Raw genomic sequence first — 18143 nt, 5'->3', positions numbered from 1 at the left:
GCATTGGACATGGACCTGTCTGTTGGGCAGAGATTGCCTGACTAGACAGTATGCAACAGAGTACAGATTGAGTTACTTCAGTCTTGTTGTATGGGGCAACTGTTTGAGGCCAGTAATCCTCTTGTTGAGGTACTTCAGTGGTCTTTCCAGCTGCTGAAGGTGCCTAGTCAAATTCATCGCAAGTGTGTCATGGTACTCTCTGATGGGTCTGATGACTGATGAGTAGAGGGAACCTCATTTGACCTACATGCAAAGACTTTGGCAATTTGTGGAAACACATAGCATAATTTTTTAACGACTTTGTGAATGTGTTTCTGAAAGTAGAGATGACTATCCACATGTGTCCATAGATCCCTTACTATTACCTCCATATTTAGGGTGTTGGCACCTATGTGGTATTTGTATGACTGTAGCTTGAGGCCATAATTTTGACACCACATCTGTCTGACCGAAACCCTTTTTAAGGATGTCTCTGTTGTCCCAAACATCGATTATGACAACCTTTTTGCAGTCATCTACAAACTTTGCTAACCATAGCCCTCGTGTGTTTGACTGTATTTCTGAAAAGTATACACCAGACAGGAGGGGTCCCAGGACTGAGCCATGGAGGACAGCAGTTGTTACCAGCTTACAGTCCAACAGGGGGACCACAATTCCTAGCTTGTGGGATCTATCTGTGCCCCAGTTGGCAATCCATCAGATGACATACTTGTTTATGCACAGGTTGTTAATTTTGTGGATACAACATGTGTGTGGGATGTTGGAAAAGGGCTTTTGAAGGTCTATGTAGTCCATGCAGAGCTCATTTCATCGATGTATGTCCTGGGTAACTGCCTTAAAAACTGTCTAGCAGGTTTAGGGACCATGATCTGCCCCTGACCAAACCAAAATGTGTAGGGTTGGGTGTTTGTAGGCTTCCAATAGCTCTGTTTATGAGTTCCATAATGATGGACTCCATGGCCTTGCAGATCAGGCTTATTAGGCTTATAAGACAATAGTTCCCATGGTCTGTTGTGCACCAACACTTGTGGAGTGTGCCAAACGTTGCTGTAACCCATTCAACAGTTTCATATCCTGTACAGAGGGTGTGTCCCAACAGCCAGGGACACCATGTCATCCCATAGACACCATGTTTTTAGGTTTGGATAGAGCTGTTTAACCATTGTATATGTATATGTGATTATGTGTGATGTATACTATATATGTGTGTAAAAATTCAAGTTGGGTTTTACTTCAGGGCTCACCTTTGTGTTGTACATCGACAGGAAGCACGCTGTGCCTGCAGGGCTTCCATGAGTCAATTTGCATAGACTTGTCAACATTTCTACATAAACTGGGGACAGCTATTATTTGTACATTTCTGCCTGGGTGGGCACACCTGGTTGTTACTGTGGGTGTACATAGGATGAGTGGTACACCTGACACTTATACACATTTGCTAGGCCTGCAAGGCCTTGCTATGCCAGGTACTATGTCAGGTACTCCATTTCAGTCTGTACTGCTGCCTATCATACTTGCTTGAGGCATATCACTGTACTACAGACCTTAGCTTCCAATTACACGCATATTAGTTTGTGACTTCATAGCCTACCCAACCCACATCACACTGCCTGACCTGCTGTTATCTGTCTGCATAGGCCTGGGGGGAGGTTACTCATATGCCTCTTCAGAGGGCATGATACAGCATTTGTTTGTGTTTGTGTTTGTCTACAATTGTCCTGCTGGCTGTGACAGTTAGGTATGTGACCACCCCAACTGGTATGTGTGAGTGACTTAAGTTGTATCTGTGCCAGTGAAATGCTGTCATGGCTTAGTGGTTCAGTACCATGACTATAGTGCACAGTATCCTGAGTTCGAGCCCTGTCACTTCTTTTTATTTTCCTGCTGGACAGATCTGACTGGTTAAGGAACAGTAAAGCAGGTGTGAGCATGTTTACCTGACTTTGCTCAACTTTGCTCAACTTTGCCCAACATTGCCCGACGTTGCCCGATGTTGTGCTGGTTAGCGTGGTGCGCAGCTATGCGCAATTGTATTTAAATATGCTCAATACTGGTACAATGTGCTTAGCAGTGCTTTATATTGCTTAAAATAGGGCACTCATGCCTCAGGTGGTTCTGCAGGACTGCCTATGTTGGATGCATAAAGTACACTCCCTATACATGTTTGAAAACAGGTAGTGTGAAGTTAGGCATTGCTTTTACTGTATGTGTGAGTCAGAGAGAGGTGTCACTTCCAGGTTTCCTACTGAGTCAGTGTATGTGCTATGTGTTACCTCTTTGCCAAGGCCAGGGCATACTGGGCATGCCTCCTTCTGCCTACTGGGACAGGCTCAGGTTCTTCTTCCTCAGAATCACTCTGTGCCTGTGCAGGCCTTGGCAATGGTGGGGGGCTGTTTGGCCCTGCCCCATGCTGTTCCTGCTGCAGCTGTTTCCGCAGGATCATATTGTGTAGCATGGCACATACCATAACAATTTGGGTACATATAGTTGGTGAGTACTGCAAGGCTCCACCAGATGTGTCCAGGTACTGGAACCGTGACTTGAGCATCCCAAACACATGCTCAATTATGTTTCTTGTTTGTGCGTGTGCCCCATTATGGAGTTCTTGTTCTGGTGTGTGCGCATTTCTAATGGGTGTCTTCGGCCACGGCTCCAGTGCATATCCAGCATCCCCCACTAGGTGACCTTCAGGGATGTCCCCATTGGCAAATCTCTGTTACAGCTGGGTCAGACGCCATATGTGGGAATCGTGATAGCTTCCAGGGCATCCAGCACATACATTCATTATTATGCCCTGGGCATCACACACAAACTTGCAGTTGATGGAGGGGAAGCCCTTGCGGTTGATGTAGACCCTACCCCGCTCACTGGGTGGTGCTTTGATGCATATGTGCGTGCAGTCTATTGCACCCACTACCTCAGGGTATTCTGGTATTTGGTGGAAAAGATGCATATTGCTGGCCAATGCATCACGGGAATTGGGGAAATATACATGGTCACCGACATGTGCTGACATGGCATCCAGGAACTGGTGGAGTACCCTGGATGCTTATGCCTGTGAAATCCCCATCATATCACCAGTTGGTCATTGGAAGGTACCTGTAGCTAGTATTCTTAGGCCTACACATACCTTGATATCCACTGGGATGGGTTCCCCTCTGTTGGTTTTGTGTGTGAGGCGTGGCCGGCAAAGCTCAACAATTTGCTGTAGGAGGTCTCTGTCCACCCTATAGCGCTCCACTATCTCCAGCTCATGTAACCCCTGGTTGGTTACCCTGGGTCTGTACACTCTTCTCTGTCTCCTCACTGTGGGTTGCTCAGCAGCATTCATGACATCACCACCTTCAGCACCTTGCACATGTTGGTTTATGATAGCAAGAGCAACCCCTAACATTTTGTCTGACTTAAGCTTTTTAAGCTTTCCCTCTTTGTATACTGCAGTGTTGCAGAGTTCTTGAGAAAAAACAGGGGGGAATGGTGTTTGCAGAGTTTAAAGTGCTGGGCTGGGCTGGGCTAGTCTGCTGCCTGTGTAATTGGCTGATTCTGATATATTTCACCTGGCAGCTCTGCTAGTTCTCCTTGGTTAACTTCCTACTACTTCTTTTCCTTCCTTTTGCCTTTATGTTTCCGACCGGGGGGAAGTGCCGTACAAATGAGTGCAAATGCACGCACACGTGTGCATACACTGTGTGCATGTTTGCAAGGAGTTTCCTATCTTTTAACAGTGTGCACCTTTGGTTTGAGGTTTTCAAATAGGACAACTGTAGGCATGCCTCTTGCAATCCTGAGCAACTCAAAGCAAACATAAACCACTGTGCTCCAATTAGCTTACAGCCTGTCTGACACACACCCTCATGATGTCACCTAATATTCCACTCTACTACTCACCTACTCCTACTCTTACACTCTTGGGACATGCCTCACATGCTGGGGAAAATTGGGATTCACTATCCTTATCCTAATTTGCATAGGATTGCCTAGTAATGCATGGTTACATCTCTCACACTGAGCTTCCCCCCCTTAGCAACCACTACTCAGTGGCCATGCTGTCTTCAGCCTGTCATTCACCTGCATGGCAGAATAAACTTTTTAGTAAAAATGCCTATTTTTGGCTTTTTTAAATTATTTTCTTGTTTTTATAAGCGCCGCACGTTTGTGCAGTGCTGCGTTTTGCTTAAACGTCGGAGATCAGGGAAAAAAGTTAAATTTTTATATTTTTAAACATTTTAAAATGCCAGTGGCCTTATATTTGACCATTGGCATGTTTTTTCAACTGCATGCATCCTTTATTTGGAGCTGTCATAGCTCCATTTAGCTATTTGCAGAACTGTATCCGTTACCAACAGAGCACATTTCTGCAGCTAACACTAATCTTCCATGAACAGGCTAGTGTTTCCTGGATCACAAATTTACCTCATTTGCATGTCTTTCACCAGCAGATGAGGTAATTTGCATACCATGGCGCTGTCCGTGCAAGAGTAGCTTTAGCAGCTCTCGTGCATGCCCCTGCCAGCTGTACCTGGATCGCACAGCAGACATATTGCCGGCGTGAGCTCTTACACTCTTCTTGCACTCCGTGCAAGCTTTCGTAAATCCGGCCCTATGTATTTAAACCAAAAAGTTATGAGACATCACAATGCCATCTATCCACAAAACCATCAAACTTTCTCTTTCCAACAATCTAAATCATTTTTGAATATTTAAGCAATAACCAATAACGTTGGTGTGTATATTAAGATTTACTCACAGCTGGTGTGGTTTAATCACAAGGATGAAGCCTGAGTGATTAAATAAAGTCAACCATGGGTAAATCTTAATATACCACAACACAGAGTCAGTTATTGCTATTATACAATGACATTATTTAAGAAAAAAATACTTACTCTTCTTAACTAATGTCTTTGTATAATGGCACCATACTGTCTTTCCACTGCTGGTAATATCCTGATGCCTTTTTGTGATGTACTGCACATGCATATGGGACTTGCGTTCCCATGCATACCCAGTACATCAGTGCTTTGGAAAGGAAGCAATGGAGAATAGATGGTCTCAGTTGCTCTGTTTTTGTTTTCTTTCTTTCTTTTTTTTTTTTATTAAAAAAAAAAGTTGTGAACAGTTTCGGGGTGGGAGATAGACAGAGTGGAGGAAATACAAAGAAAATCAGGTGCGTGTCCTTAGTTTTAAATAACATACCTGATTTTCCTAGTATTTTCTCCATCCTGTCTCTCTCATATGTCTAAAGTCCAGATTACAGATTTTTTTTATTTTTGTTAAAAAAAAAAAAACTTACGGAATATAACAATGGAAAAAATCTGGATGACCGGACCTTTTTCCATTGGTATATTCTTGGATTTACAATGGGCACGCTGGTTGTGCTGGCCAATCAGCATGCTCATTTTTGAATATTAATGGCCACTCATTGTATAATAGTTAATAATCCATCCTGGCAGGTCCTCTAAGTCATGTAATACAGTAAAATAAATTATAAAGACTTCCTCTGGCATCAACACATCCACTGAGTTCCTATAAGAATTTAATAACTTCTCCTCCACATCTTCATTTCTGTGCTCCAAATTAAAAGTGTCCCTGCCTGACACAGCTCTGTTCTACTTCTCTTCAATAAAAATGAGTGCTAGAGAAACACTTCTAGATTCTTTACTCTAGTGAGGACCCATGTGGCCTAGATAGACTTCTTTCTTGGTCCTTTTGGTTATGTTATAAACACAAAATGGAATCCTTACACAACATATATAATCTTTGCTTATGTAATACTTCCAATGTCTCCCAAACCTTTAACACAAAACTTCATACCTATATCCATGCTGCCAACAATATGGAAAATCCTTCAAAAATTAGCTTACTGTCAGCTACTTACATAAATGCACACTGCTTTCAGGAACCAGCACAACATTTGAACTGGCTGTATTACTATGATTGTTTTATGTACCAATATGGATGACATTCTAACTGGTAGATAGAGATAACCTAATAACTTAAAATGTACTATATTTGTAGACCTAACTAAGCATTCTGATCTTGTTGGCCACAATCTTTTCTTAGACTATCTCTTATTTGTTGTAAGTAATAAATCCATTGATTATTTTCAGACTTCTTTTCTCAAATAACTTCCAAAGCTGAAAAAAGCCCATGCACATCCTTTACTGTGAGGTTATACAAAAAGATACCCCTGGGATGCATCCTTTCCTACTTACTCTTCTGTATACTTATAAACAAACTTTTATCTGAACTTCTACTTAGCCTTGTCATGATGTACACTGACAATGTGACAATTTATAAATATACGCTTTATCCCCCTCCACAGTCAAATATCAGTGACAGAATGACCTTAACCTCCTATCCAGCTGGCTTCAGAAAATGAGACTTGATATTTGGTACAAGGCAAAAGCTAAAAATCAGTTCCTCAAAACCGGCAAATCCATCACAACAACCAAAACCCTCTTTAACTGACAGACCAATTCTTCTACCTTGGGGTATGGCTTAATACTCAGCTAAATATCTAGTAGAATATTAAAATGACTAAATCAAAAATATGCAAACCCCTCTCCTGAAGGAAGGAATGTTAAGAGGAAAAGATAGTCTACTAGCACAATTAAAATAAATACTTTCTATAGTTTTAGCTACTTCCAGGAGGAACATATCAACCAGTAAACAATATCAAACCAAATCTGTAGGTTCATAGCCCTGACTCCTAAAAGACAGCATAATTGTTCAATGTTTGCAAAACGTAAATGGCTTTAAATAAAACAAATATTTGAATTACTGCTTGGTTCACTTCTGTTAAATCTGCTTAATCCTTTTCAGCCATATTAGATCATCTCATAGTTATATCATCCAGATACAATCTTGGATCACTGCCTTCATCCATTGCCAACTTTCTTTCCCCCATAATAAGTAATCAATAATGAAATTCACAAACACCACCCACAAACTGCAAAATCCACAATAAAAAGTGTCAGGACCCAGAAACAGCAACTAATCCAACTTTATTCACTAAAACAACTACAATTAGTGCTTTTGTCTGTAATAAACAAACTTCATCAGATCTGATGAAGTTTGTTTATTACAGAGGAAAGTGCTAATTGTGGTTGTTTTAGTGAATAAAGATGGATGATGACGTTTGTTTATTACAGATGAAAGCGCTAATCATGGCTGTTTTAGTGAATAAAGTTGGATTAGTTGCCATTTCTTGGTCCTGACGCTTTCTATTGAAGTAATTAATGATGCCTGACAGGGTGTTTGTTATTGTGAAAATAACGCTCACCCAGGAGTGTTCTGATTCCCAATGGTGCAGGTGGAGGACCTGTGTACAACTGGAAGGGCATTATTTTCAGAATAACACATACCCTGGGGGGGTATTATTGTGCTTGGAGAATAGGCTATCTGATAATTTCTTTTTTTTCTAATTATTGCTATATATGTATATTTTAAGGTTTTTAATGTATAATAGTTCCACTGCCTAATGTTTCAAACTTATTGTAGTATATGTGATTGTTTTTGGAGGAATTATTTTTTAACCAAAATATAAGTAATATCGATTTTTAATGTCTAAACGTATGTACTGTGACACAAACACACAAAACACATACTCAGAAGCACAGACAGACAGACAGACAGACTGATGGTCATGCTCACAAACCTATGCATACAAACAGAGACATATTCATAAACAAAGCCTCACTCACATATACATAGAAACATACACACATATGTAGAAACATGCACACATGCACACACACACACAAAACACTTGCATCCAGTTTGCTGAGTGAGCACATCTCAGATGTCTGGTTTTGATTAAATGAGAAAAAATAAATAAATAAATTGCAGCTCTCACCCCCATCCCCCACCTCATCCATTCTACTATCCATGATTTCATTGCACAACTGAATTCCATCATGGAAGTATCGAATAGAAAAAAACATAAAGCAGCTAAGACAAGTGTCATTATTAGAAAAGTATAGAGGGAATAGATCAACAAAAATACTCTGAAAGATAGATGTGATAAAAGCAATGCACAGTATTGGAACAGATCATGATCTGTCATGCACTATCGCAAATAATAAACTAAAAATATCAGCACAGGCAGAAAAACTTGGATACGTAGGTTCATAGGATGGTACTGGGCTATCTGCCCAAAGCCATATATTAGCCCAGTCACATTGTGCGGTATTCACTGCCCCTTTAGTAGTTCCCTAGACCCTTGTACTAGCAGCTAGTACCCTTGGCCCCTATCTAGTAGTGCTGTTGGTGTGATCCCCGGTGTGAACTTTCTGTTACCCATCCACTTATCAAGGTTCCTCTTGAAGAGTGATAGTGAGGGGCTCTGTCTTATGTAGATCGGGACCCTGTTCCATAGTAAGGGAAGTCTCTGCGAAGGGAATCTATCCCTCCAGCATGTTCTATTCATTGTTGTATTGAGGTTTATATCCCTAGAGCGTGTAGCTCGAGTAGATTTGGTTTTGCTAAGATGGAGCAAGTTCAACAATTCTGGGATGAACATGGCTCTGTACGTTAGACAGAGATCGCCTCTGAGAAAGCGGTATGCAACAGAGAACAGTCTTAGCTTTTTCAATCATGCTGCATAGGGCAACTGTTTGAGGCCAGTAATCCTCTTGGTTAGGTACCTTTGTGGTCTCTCCAGCTGCTGGAGATGTCTAGCCAGGTACATTCCAATTGGTGCATTGTACTCAATAATGGGTCTGATGAGGGAAGAGTAGAGGGGCACCATTACATCCTTAGATCTTGTTGCAAACCCTTTCATGATCAGATGGGTCACATAGAAGGATTTTCTAACCACTTTGGCAATGTAGACAAATGTAAAGGAAAAGTACAAAATAATTTGATGACCCAGAAACGTTTTGGGAAATAAGGTAAAAGGAATTGAAAGACCACCAAAAAAAAGAAGAAATAGATACATTTTGGAGAAGTATCTATGATGATCCTGTGAAACATAAAAAATATGCTAAATGGACAGAAGAAATAAAAGAAAGAATAAGAAGTTTAAAGGTACAGGATATGAAATGGGATCAAGTAACAACCAGAGAGATTGAAACAAAGTTAATAAAAGCCTCTAATTGGAAACCCCCAGGCCCAGATGCAGTACCTAATTCCTGGTTAAAAGTAAGATTTAGCCATGAGTAAGAATTATTTATATGCATACCCAGAACAGACACCAACCTGGCTAACAGGAAAACGCTCCTATTTAAGACTGAACCTGGAAGCTGCCCTAAAAATTATAGACCAATAACTTGCTTTTTGACAACATATAAACTATACACTGGAATTGATACCGACAGAGCTTATAATCATTTAGAAGAAAACTCAATTATGTCAATAGAACAAAAGGGCAATAAAGTCGTATGGAACAAAGTGTCATTTGTTAAAGTCATAGTGGAAAACTCTAAAAAGGGGAAAAATTTGTGTGGCATGGATTGACAAAAAAGCATTTGATAGTATCCCACATTCGTGGATAAGAATGTTTAAAAATGTACAAGATAACCCTACACTGATTAACTACATTACAGTGACCATTTTCATCCAGAAAAAAGGAGGTCATTGTCCCACTGTACTCATCCCTCATTAGACCCATTATAGAGTATAATGCCCCATTTTGTATGTACCTCACAAGACATCATCACAGAGTATAATGCCCCATTTGGTATGTACCTCACAAGACATCTGCAACAGCTGGAAAGGCCACAGAAATATCTCACTAAAAGAATCACAGGCCTAAAGCAGATGCCATATGCTGTCCATCTAAAAAAAACTCCAGCTATACTCTGTGGCATATCGTCTACTCAGAGGCAATCTCTGCTTAACATAAAAGGCCATGTCAAACCCTGAGCTGTTGGACATGCTCCACTTAAAGAAATCCCAATCCCTCAGAGCCACACACTCCAGGGATCTAAACCTTATCACAATGAACAAAACATGCTGGAGGGATAGGTTCCTGACCCAGAGACTCTCCATATTCTGGAATAAACTGCCCATACATGTCAAGCAGAGCACCTCATTGGCCCTCTTCAAAAGGAACCTTGATGATTGGATGGGAGATAGGAAATTCACCCCGGGGATCATGTCAGTCACCCTGCTAGACAGGGACCCAGAGAAGTAAATATTGTGGGAAAAAAATTTCAGGGAATTGTTATGGCTAGGCTTGCATAGGCCTTAGGGCCGATAGCCTAGTACAAACCTATGAACATCCATTTTATGGTAAATCACACAGGATTAAAGTCAGTCAATAATGCCAGGCAAATAAATTTTAATCTATTCTACTTTAACAGAACTCATCTATTGGACTACCTGCAGCAGACAGCACTGTGTCTCATGTTCTCTCACTCTCTCTCATGCATGCACGCACATAAAAATACACATATACAGGACAAAAACACTTTTCTTTTTTAATTTAAATTTAACCTATATTTTTATTTTAGGCTCCTTAAACAGCAAATGGCTGTTTAGCAACCAGAAAATAATGGACTTCAGCTTTTTTATTGTCATAGTTTCACAATATTGTATTTTGCAACAGCCACTACTTGTACATTAATGCCCTGCTGGAGAACATTTGTTCTATGATCAGGATGGTGATGTACAAGTTGCATATTCTCTGATCTTCACAATTCCATTTATGCCTTTTCTATCGTCAGTTTCAGGCTTTAAGAATCCCTGCCTCCCAAGCTAAACAACATTCAGTGCTTCCCCAAATTTCATTCACTGTTTAAAAGCCATTTACAAAATTCAGTTAAATTGAACTGCTTACATGCCACGATCAGCCAGAGTTACTCAAGGAACTGCTTCCATACCACTATCACCCAGAGTTACTCATGGAACTTCTTCCATACCAGTAAAACTCAGAGTTCCTCATGGAACTTTTTCCATACCACTATCACCCACAGCTACTCATGGAACTTATTCCATAGCAATATCACCCAGACTTACTCATGGGACTGCTTCCATGCCACTATCACCCAGAGTTACTCATGGAACTTCTTCTATACCACTATCACCCAGACTTACTCATGGAACTGCTTCCATACCACTATCACCCAGAGTTACTCATGGAACTTCTTCCATACCACTATCACCCAAAGATACTCATGTAACTGCTTCCATACCACTATCACACAGAGTTACTCATGGAACTTATTCCATGCCAATATCACCCAGACTTACTCATGGAACTGCTTCTATACCACTATCACCCAGAGTTACTCATGGAACTTATTCTATACCACTATCACCCAGAGTTACTCATGGAACTTCTTCCTTACCACTATCACCCAGAATTACTCATGTAACTGCTTCCATACCAATATCAAACAGACTTACTCATGGAACTGCTTCCATACCACTATCACCCAGAGTTACTCATGGAACTTCTTCCATACCACTATCACCCAGAGTTACTCATGGAACTTCTTTCATACCACTATCACCCAGAGTTACTCATGGAACTGCTTCCATACCACTATCACCCAGAGTTACTCATGGAACTTCTTCTATACCACTATCACCCAGAGTTACTCATGGAACTTCTTCCATACCACTATCACCCAGAGTTACTCATGTAACTGCTTCCAGGGATCTAAACCTTATCACAATGTATACCACTATCACCCAGAGTTACTCAAGGAACTGCTTCCATACCACTATCACACAGAGCTACTCCTGGAACTTATTACATGCCAATATCACCCAGACTTACTCATGGAACTTCTTCTATAGCACTATCACCCAGAGTTACTCATGGAACTTCTTCTATACCACTATCACCCAGAGTTCCTCATGGAACTTCTTCCATACAACTATCACCCAGAGTTACTCATGAAACAGCTTCCATACCTCTATCACCCAGAGTTACTCATGGAACTTCTTCCATACCACTATCACCCGTAGTTACTCATGGAACTTCTTCTATACCACTATCACCCAGAATTACTCATGGAACTTCTTCCATATCACTATCACCCATAGTTACTCCTGGAACTTCTTCCATACCACTATCACCCAGACGTACTCATGGAACTTCTTCCATACCACTATCACCCAGAGTTATTCATGTAACTGCTTCCATACCAATATCACCCAGACTTACTCATGAAACTGCTTCCATACCACTATCACCCAGAGTTACTCATGGAACTTCTTCCATACCACTATCACCCAGAGTTACTCATGGAACAGCTTCCATACCACTTTCATCAAGAGTTACTCATGGAACTGCTTCCATACCATTATCAACCAGAGTTACTCACGGAACTTCTTCTATATCACTATCACCCAGAGTTACTCATGGAACTTTCTTCCATACCACTATCATCCAGAGTTACTCATGGAACTTCTTCCATACCACTATCACCCAGAGTTACTCATGTAACTGCTTCCATATCAATATCACCCAGACTTACTCATGGAACTGCTTCCATAGCACTATCACCCACAGCTACTCATGGAACTTCTTCCATACCACTATCACCCAGAGTTACTCATGGAACTGCTTCCATACCACTATCACCCAGATATACTCATGGAACTTCTTCCATACCACTATCACCCAGAGTTACTCATGGAACTTATTCCATACTGCTATCACCCAGAGTTACTCATGTAACTGCTTCCATACCAATATCACCCAGACCTACTCATGGAACTTCTTCCATACCACTATCACCCAGAGTTACTCATGGAACTTCTTCTATACCACTATCACCCAGAGTTACTCATGGAACTTCTTCCATACCACTATCACCCAGAGTTACTCATGTAACTGCTTCCATACCAATATCACCCAGACTTACTCATGGAACTGCTTCCATACCACTATCACCCAGAGGTACTCATAGAACTTCTTCCATATCACTATCACCCAGAGTTACTCATGGAACTTCTTCCATACCAATATCACCCAGACTTACTCATGGAACTGCTTCCATACCACTATCACCCAGAGTTACTCATGGAACTTTTTCCATACCACTATCACCCACAGCTACTCATGGAACTTCTTCCATACCAATATCAGCCAGAGTTACTCATGGAACTTCCTCCATACCACTATCATCCAGAGTTACTCATTTAACTGCTTCCATACCAATATCACACAGACTTACTCATGGAACTGCTTCCATACCACTATCACCCAGAGTTACTCATGGAACTTCTTCCATACCACTATCACCCAGAGTTACTCATGGAACTTCTTCCATACCACTATCACCCAGAATTACTCATGGAACTGCTTCCATACCACTATCACCCAGAGTTACTCATGGAACTTCTTCTATACCACTATCACCCAGAGTTACTCATGGAACTTCCTCCATACCACTATCACCCAGAGTTACTCATGGAACTGCTTCCATACCACTATCACCCAGAGTTACTCATGGAATTGCTTCCATACCACTATCACAGAGTTACTCATGGAACTTCTTCCGTACCAATATCACCCAGACGTAATCATGGAACTGCTTCCATACCACTATCACCCAGAGTTACTCATGGAACTGCTTCCATACCACTATCACACAGAGTTACTCATGGAACTTATTCCATGCCAATATCACCCAGACTTACTCATGGAACTTCTTATATAGCACTATCACCCAGAGTTACTCATGGAACTTCTTCTATACCACTATCACCCAGAGTTACTCATAGAACTTTTTCCATACCACTATCACCCAGAGTTATTCATGGAACTTCTTCCATACCACTAAAACTCAGAGTTACTCATGGAACTTTTTCCATACCACTATCACCCACAGCTACTCATGGAACTTATTCCATACCAATATCACCCAGACTTACTCATGGAACTGCTTCCATGCCATTATCACCCAGAGATACTCATGGAAATTCTTCTATACCACTATCACCCAGAGTTACTCATAGAACTTCTTCCATACCACTATCACTCAGAGTTACTCGTGGAACTTCTTCCATACCACTAAAACTCAGAGTTACTCGTGGAACTTTTTCCATACCACTATCACCCACAGCTACTGATGGAACTTCTTCCATATCAATATCACCCAGACTTACTCATGGAACTGCTTCCATACCACTATCAGCCAGAGTTACTCAGGGAACTTTTTCCATAACACTATCACCCACAGCTACTCATGGAACTTCTTCTATACCAATATCAGCCAGACTTACTCATGGAACTTCTTCCATACCACTATCACCCAGAGTTACTCATGGAACGTCTTCTATACCACTATCACCAAGAGTTACTCATGGAACTTCTTCCATACCAGTATCACCCAGACTTACTCATGGAACTGCTTCATACCACTATCACCCAGAGTTACTCATGGAACTTATTCTATACCACTATCATCCAGAGTTACTCATGGAACTTCTTCTACACCAATATCAGCCAGACTTACTCATGGAACTTCTTCCATACCACTATCACCCAGAGATACTCATGTAACTGCTTCCATACCACTATCACACAGAGTTACTCATGGAACTTTTTCCATCCCAATATCACCCATACTTACTCATGGAACTTCTTCTATACCACTATCACCCAGAGTTACTCATGGAACATCTTCTATACCACTATCACCCAGAGTTACTCATGGAACATCTTCTATACCACTATCACCAAGAGTTACTCATGAAACGTCTTCCATACCAGTATCACCCAGACTTACTCATGGAACTGTTTCCATACCACTATCACCCAGAGTTACTCATGGAACTTATTCTATACCACTATCATCCAGAGTTACTCATGGAACTTCTTCCTTACCACTATCACCCAGAGTTACTCATGTAACTGCTCCATACCAATATAAAACAGCCTTACTCATGGAACTGCTTCCATACCACTATCAACCAGAGTTACTCATGGAACTTCTTTCATACCACTATCACCCAGAGTTACTCATGGAACTTCTTTCATACCACTATCAAACAGAGTTACTCATGTAACTGCTTCCATACGAATATCACACAGACTTACTCATGGAACTGCTTCCATACCACTATCACCCAGAGTTACTCATGGAACTTCTTCCATACCACTATCACCCAGAGTTACTCATGGAACTGCTTCCATACCACTATCAAACAGAGTAACTCATAGAACTTAATACATGCCAATATCACCCAGACTTACTCATGGAACTTCTTCTATAGCACTATCTCCCAGAGTTACTCATGGAACTTCTTCTATACCACTATCACCCAGAGTTACTCATGGAACTTCTTCCATACCACTATCACCCAGAGTTACTCATGGAACAGCTTCCATACCACTATCATCCAGAGTTACTCATGGAACGTCTTCCATACCACTATCGCCCAGAGTTACTCATGGAACTTCTTCCATACCACTATCACCCAGAGTTACTCATGGAACTTCTTCCATACCACTATCACCCAGAGTTACTCATGGAACTTCTTCTATACCACTATCACCCAGACTTACTCATGGAACTGCTTCTATACCACTATCACCCAGAGTTACTCAGGGAACTTTTTCCGTAACACTATCACCCACAGCTACTCATGGAACTTCTTCTACACCAATATCAGCCAGACTTACTCATGGAATTTCTTCTATACCACTATCACCCAGAGTTACTCATGGAATGTCTTCTACACCACTATCACCAGGAGTTACTCATGGACCTTCTTTCATACCACTATCACCCAGAATTACTCATGGAACTGCTTCCATACCACTATCACCCAGAGTTACTCATGGAACTTCTTCTATACCACTATCACCCAGAGTTACTCATGGAACTTCTTCCTTACCACTATCACCCAGAGTTACTCATGTAACTGCTTCCATACCAATATCACCCAGACTTACTCATGGAAATGCTTCCATACCACTATCACCCAGAGTTACTCATGGAACTTCTTCCATACCACTATCACCCAGAGTTACTCATGGAACTGCTTCCATACCACTATCACCCAGAGTTACTCATGGAACTTCTTCCATACCACTATCACCCAGAGTTACTCATGGAACTGCTTCCATACCATTATCAACCAGAGTTACTCACGGAACTTCTTCTATACCACTATCACCCAGAGTTACTCATGGAACTTCTTCCATACCACTATCATCCAGAGTTACTCATGGAACTTCTTCCATACCACTATCACCCAGAGTTACTCATGTAACTGCTTCCATACCAATATCACCCAGACTTACTCATGGAACTGCTTCCATACCACTATCACCCAGAGTTACTCATGGAACTTCTTCCATACCACTATCACCCAGAGTTACTCATGGAACTTCTTCCATACCACTATCACCCAGAGTTACTCATGGAACTTCTTCCATACCACTATCACCCAGAGTTACTCATGGAACTGCTTCCATACCACTATCACCCAGAGTTACTCATGGAACTTCTTCCATACCACTATCACCCAGAGTTACTCATGGAACTTCTTCCATACCACTATCACCCAGAGTTACTCATGTAACTGCTTCCATACCACTATCACCCAGACTTACTCATGGAACTGCTTCCATACCACTATCACCCAGAGTTACTCATGGAACTTCTTCCATACCACTATCACCCAGAGTTACTCATGGAACTGCTTCCATACCACTATCACCCAGAGTTACTCATGGAACTGCTTCCATACCACTATCACCCAGAGTTACTCATGGAACTTCTTCTATACCACTATCACCCAGAGTTACTCATGGAACTTCTTCCATACCACTATCACCCAGAGTTACTCATGGAACTTCTTCCATACCACTATCACCCAGAGTTACTCATGGAACTGCTTCCATACCACTATCACCCAGAGTTACTCATGGAACTGCTTCCATACCACTATCACCCAGAGTTACTCATGTAACTGCTTCCATACCAATATCACCCAGACTTACTCATGGAACTGCTTCCATACCACTATCACCTGGAGTTATTCATGGAACTTCTTCCATATCAATATCACCCAGACTTACTCATGGAACTGCTTCCATACCACTATCACTCAGAGTTACTCATGGAACTTTTTCTATAACACTATCACCCACAGCTACTCATGGAACTTCTTCTATACCAATATCAGCCAGACTTACTCATGGAACTTCTTCCATACCACTATCACCCAGAGTTACTCATGTAACTGCTTCCATACCACTATCACACAGAGTTACTCATGGAACTTATTCCATGCCAATATCACCCAGACTTACTCATGGAACTTCTTCTATACCACTATCACCCAGAGTTACTCATGGAACGTCTTCTACACCACTATCACCAAGAGTTACTCATGGAACTTCTTCCATACCAGTATCACCCAGACTTACTCATGGAACTGCTTCCATACCACTATCACCCAGAGTTACTCATGGAACTTATTCTATACCACTATCACCCAGAGTTACTCATGGAACTTCTTCCTTACCACTATCACCCAGAGTTACTCATGTAACTGCTTCCATACCAATATCAAACAGACTTACTCATGGAACTGCTTCCATACCACTATCACCCAGAGTTACTCATGGAACATCTTCCATACCACTATCACCCAGAGTTACTCATGGAACTTCTTTTATACCACTATCACCCAGAATTACTCATGGAACTGCTTCCATACCACTATCACCCAGAGTTACTCATGGAACTTCTTCTATACCACTATCACCCAGAGTTACTCATGGAACTTCTTCCATACCACTATCACCCAGAGTTACTCATGGAACTTCTTCCATACCACTATCACCCAGAGATACTCATGGAACTTCTTCCATACCACTATCACCCAGAGTTACTCATGTAACTGCTTCCATACCAATATCACCCAGACTTACTCATGGAACTGCTTCCATACCACTATCTCCACAGCTACTCATGGAACTTCTTCCATACCACTATCACCCAGAGTTACTCATGGAACTGCTTCCATACCACTATCACCCAGAGTTACTCATGGAACTTCTTCTATACCACTATCACCCAGAGTTACTCATGGAACTTCTTCCTTACCACTATCACCCAGAGTTACTCATGTAACTGCTTCCATACCAATATCACCCAGACTTACTCATGGAAATGCTTCCATACCACTATCACCCAGACTTACTCATGGAACGTCTTCCATATCACTAT

The sequence above is a fragment of the Protopterus annectens genome, chromosome 3.part0, assembly GCF_019279795.1.
Source record: "Protopterus annectens isolate FY-2018-M chromosome 3.part0, PAN1.0, whole genome shotgun sequence".
Classification (NCBI taxonomy): Eukaryota; Metazoa; Chordata; order Ceratodontiformes; family Protopteridae; genus Protopterus; species Protopterus annectens.
This window is presented reverse-complemented; position numbering follows the sequence as displayed.